General features: G+C 54.9%; 1 non-coding gene across 1 annotated transcript in view; it reads left to right on the forward strand.

The window, feature by feature from the left end:
- Positions 1-4078: 4078 nt before the first annotated feature.
- The window catches only part of LOC124773515, a 1909-nt gene continuing 987 nt past the window's right edge, over positions 4079-5000 (forward strand). Inside the window, exon 1 of the ribosomal RNA XR_007014759.1 lies at positions 4079-5000. This exon is cut by the window's right edge and continues 987 nt beyond it. This is a non-coding gene — a ribosomal RNA (small subunit ribosomal RNA).

Genomic DNA, 5000 nt, shown 5'->3' on the forward strand with positions numbered 1-5000 from the left:
AAAACATACCGCCATCTGTAGGTCTCCCGCAACATGACCTCCTCCAACGACGATACCGCCATCTATGCGACGCCAAGCCGATTAAGACAGCGATGGCGCCACAGTGCCCGCCTTTCGACGCCACCCACAAAGCCTGCAGCCTCTGTCGACCATAGCACCCATTCTCCAGTGGCTCTGCCGCACGAAGCCGTGGACCGGCAATGACTCTACCCGCACCCGTTCGTGGACCACCCCAACCGCCAAACTCGCACCTCCAGCGGATGAACGGCGGACGTTTCCCGCACTCGTAAAGTGCAATCCACCCCTATAACTTGCGTTTCATGAAGAGTTATTTCCAATATGCGACATTCCCGCTGTCCGTATACATGGGCCGCGACCTGTACCACTGACGAGCGAGAGACGCGATCGCGTTGCTCACTGTACGGCGTCCGATACCGAGCCATCAGCATGTCGGTCCCCATGCGCGTTGCACTCGCACTCGCACTCGCACTCGCAGTCGCAAAAACGTGGCGCAAATATATTACGCGGAAGAGTTATAACAGACCGAGCCCCACTGCATGGGGGAGTCTTTGTCACTAATGTACACAGATGGAACATTTTGGACTGGAACCAGATTACCCGTACACACGGCGCTGATTAGTAATCAATGCAGAGCCATCAAACTACAGAAAATATATACAACTGTCCGTATACATGCTGAAAGAGTCTGCCCACAATGGGAACCACACGTCAGCCAGACACTCTGATCACGCACCACTCTCTGCTTCTAACAGGCGCACATACAATACGTAAGCACCAGCATGGAACAACATCCAGTGCATCCTCTCCGCCACATTACACAATCCACACTATCACAACCAGACCAGGAGGTCCATGCGGAAAATAGAATATCCCACCCTTTCGACATCCACCATTGCGCAGATAAGGCAACAACACCCACACATGTCCTATACAACGGTGCACCCAACATCACAATAGTACCTCCTGTCACAGCGCACAAACAATGACATGAGTCAAAGACACAGGTCTGACACAAGCATAGAATTGGAGCGCCGCCTCTAATAAGCCAAAGGTGCATCCTGACGTGACAAATCTCATCATGTCACAAGCATTCACTTACTATAATCACTATCAACGAACCTGCCGCCCCCGCCCCCGCCCCCCCCCCCTACACCTTTCCTTACAACAACGTGTAACCTAACCTAACCTATGTTGTACCTTAACCTAACCTATGTTGTGCCTTAACCTAACCTATGTTGTGCCTTAACCTAACCTATGTTGTGCCTTAACCTAACCTATGTTGTGCCTTAACCTAACCTATGTTGTGCCTTAACCTAACCTATGTTGTGCCTTAACCTAACCTATGTTGTGCCTTAACCTAACCTATGTTGTGTCTTAACCTAACCCATGTTGTACCCTAACCTAACCCATGTTGTCCCCTAACCTAACCCATGTTGTCCCCTAACCTAACCCATGTTGTCCCCTAACCTAACCCATGTTGTCCCCTAACCTAACCCATGTTGTCCCCTAACCTAACCCATGTTGTCCCCTAACCTAACCCATGTTGTCCCCTAACCTAACCCATGTTGTCCCCTAACCTAACCCATGTTGTCCCCTAACCTAACCCATGTTGTCCCCTAACCTAACCCATGTTGTCCCCTAACCTAACCCATGTTGTCCCCTAACCTAACCCATGTTGTCCCCTAACCTAACCCACGTTGTCCCCTAACCTAACCCACGTTGTCCCCTAACCTAACCCACGTTGTCCCCTAACCTAACCCACGTTGTCCCCTAACCTAACCCACGTTGTCCCCTAACCTAACCCACGTTGTCCCCTAACCTAACCCACGTTGTCCCCTAACCTAACCCACGTTGTCCCCTAACCTAACCCACGTTGTCCCCTAACCTAACCCACGTTGTCCCCTAACCTAACCCACGTTGTCCCCTAACCTAACCCACGTTGTGCCTTAACGTAACCCACGTTGTGCCTTAACGTAACCCACGTTGTGCCTTAACGTAACCCACGTTGTGCCTTAACGTAACCCACGTTGTGCCTTAACGTAACCCACGTTGTGCCTTAACGTAACCCACGTTGTGCCTTAACGTAACCCACGTTGTGCCTTAACGTAACCCACGTTGTGCCTTAACCTAACCCACGTTGTCCGCTAACGTAACCCACGTTGTCCGCTAACGTAACCCACGTTGTCCGCTAACGTAACCCACGTTGTCCGCTAACGTAACCCACGTTGTCCGCTAACGTAACCCACGTTGTCGCCTAAACCTGCTCTGTAATTGTTATACGACTCGTTCAATTAGTGTAGTGTTGCCCACCCGCAACCCTCGCAATATAGTTCGCTACTCGCACTGCCCGCTCCCCTGTGTATCGCTTCATGTTAAACACCTTGCAAGTCTTGCTGACTTTCCACATGCTCCTGCTGTACACTGTAATGTGGATGGCAGCAGGACGTACATGCCGCCCCCCGCCCCACCCCTCCCCACGTCCCCACCTTGCCCCCTGCCTTCGCAAGCTGGTTGGTGAGAAGTTTGCATGTTCAATGCCCTTCGCATGCGACGTACTCAGGCTACGTTGTGGTGCGGCCTGTGTCAACTGTCCGCTGATGTCGTACGCATAAACCACAATCTGTACTGCACATTCGTCCTTATGTACTGAATGATACATCGTGGCACATGTGTGACCGTACAACGACTGCGCCCAAAAACGGCGGACCATACAGTGCAAATATTGTGCACGCAGCTACGTGTCGTCTCCCTATGAGAGCTGGATTGCAGTGTGGTACGCCATAGAGACGTGTGGGAGGAACGGACGCCGTGGATGGCGATCAGCATGAGCTGTCTGTTGATGTATTCGGGCCTAGTCGTCTCTCCTCAAACACCGTGATAGCATGGTGCACCGCGTTCCATATCTGCGACATGCTACAGAGGCCGGTTGACAGTCGTTCGAGCAATGGACATCGCATACGTACGGGGGCCACCTTCCACGTATTGTCTAGGCGTGCACATTTTGTTGCGTGTATGTGGGCAGACGTAGTGTGGCGTGACACCTGACACAGGCATGCAATAATCGTTGAAGTTGCTAATGGCGATGGACGCCTACGTTTTCTGGTGAAGTTACGCAAATGAAGAAATGGTAACCCGTTGTGGTGCGGTTGTTCTCGCTAGGGGTGAATCGGTGATGGCGACGATAGGTTGAGGTACTAACCGGTTGTTCCAGCGATACCCACCATGCCGATGAAACTGAACGGCATCTGGGTGTGAAGCGATACGCGGCGGTGGCTGGGTGGGACCGTCCCCGGCCGGTGAGGGGGCGCCTCCCGGCGTGCTGGCCGCGCGGTGCGTGGGCGCACGCGCTACAGCCGGCTGGTGGGGGCGGCCAGTGGCAGGCGCGCCGGCCGACGGACGCGGCAGGCGTCGCAGCTGCGCGCCGGCGCACCCTGCGCGCGGCGCCGTGCGGCCAAAGTAGGTCCTCGCGGGCCCGGTGCGAAGCGCGGTGGACATCTTCAGTGTGCTGGTCCGATTGAGGACTGTGTGCGTTGAGGATGCGCCGCCGCCCGGCGCTCGGCGCCGCGACGCCGTCTGCTGCTCGGTCGCCCCAGCGGTTCTCGCTGGTGGTTTGTATCGCAGCTGTGCGGATGTGTTGGCGCGTGCGCTGTGCTGGGAGAGTTCGCTTCGGCACCCAAGTGGGGCTTTTGTCCTTCTGTGGCGCTGGCGTTGGAGCTGCCGGTCACCGTAGGTGGCGCGTGTTGTCTCCCGCCGGCAATGCCACGACAGCACGCTCCCGGGCCTCTGTCGGCAGCGGCAAGCTCAGTTGGGAGCACGGGTGGTCGCACCGAAAGCGTCTACTCGCCTAACTCCGGGCGATTGCGCCTCTCTCGAACCCGACCAAGTACTTGGGACGGCGCTGCGCGCCGCCGGGACCTGAGAGGGTTTCGAGGTGTATTGTGCAGGGGAGCTCAGCCTCCTCCTGTTTGCAGAATGATTGAGCGAACGCTTGCGTGTTCGCGCGGGCCCCCGGGACACACTCCCGGGCGGCCGGCTGCTCAGCTCTAGTTGACGCAGCTCCCTGGTTGATCCTGCCAGTAGTCATATGCTTGTCTCAAAGATTAAGCCATGCATGTCTCAGTACAAGCCGCATTAAGGTGAAACCGCGAATGGCTCATTAAATCAGTTATGGTTCCTTAGATCGTACCCACGTTACTTGGATAACTGTGGTAATTCTAGAGCTAATACATGCAAACAGAGTCCCGACCAGAGATGGAAGGGACGCTTTTATTAGATCAAAACCAATCGGTCGGCTCGTCCGGTCCGTTTGCCTTGGTGACTCTGAATAACTTTGGGCTGATCGCACGGTCCTCGTACCGGCGACGCATCTTTCAAATGTCTGCCTTATCAACTGTCGATGGTAGGTTCTGCGCCTACCATGGTTGTAACGGGTAACGGGGAATCAGGGTTCGATTCCGGAGAGGGAGCCTGAGAAACGGCTACCACATCCAAGGAAGGCAGCAGGCGCGCAAATTACCCACTCCCGGCACGGGGAGGTAGTGACGAAAAATAACGATACGGGACTCATCCGAGGCCCCGTAATCGGAATGAGTACACTTTAAATCCTTTAACGAGTATCTATTGGAGGGCAAGTCTGGTGCCAGCAGCCGCGGTAATTCCAGCTCCAATAGCGTATATTAAAGTTGTTGCGGTTAAAAAGCTCGTAGTTGGATTTGTGTCCCACGCTGTTGGTTCACCGCCCGTCGGTGTTTAACTGGCATGTATCGTGGGACGTCCTGCCGGTGGGGCGAGCCGAAGGCGTGCGACCGCCCCGTGCGTGCTCGTGCGTCCCGAGGCGGACCCCGTTGAAATCCTACCAGGGTGCTCTTTATTGAGTGTCTCGGTGGGCCGGCACGTTTACTTTGAACAAATTAGAGTGCTTAAAGCAGGCAAGCCCGCCTGAATACTGTGTGCATGGAATAATGGAATAGGACCTCGGT

The sequence above is a fragment of the Schistocerca piceifrons genome, unplaced genomic scaffold (genome assembly GCF_021461385.2).
Source record: "Schistocerca piceifrons isolate TAMUIC-IGC-003096 unplaced genomic scaffold, iqSchPice1.1 HiC_scaffold_954, whole genome shotgun sequence".
Lineage (NCBI taxonomy): Eukaryota > Metazoa > Arthropoda > Insecta > Orthoptera > Acrididae > Schistocerca > Schistocerca piceifrons.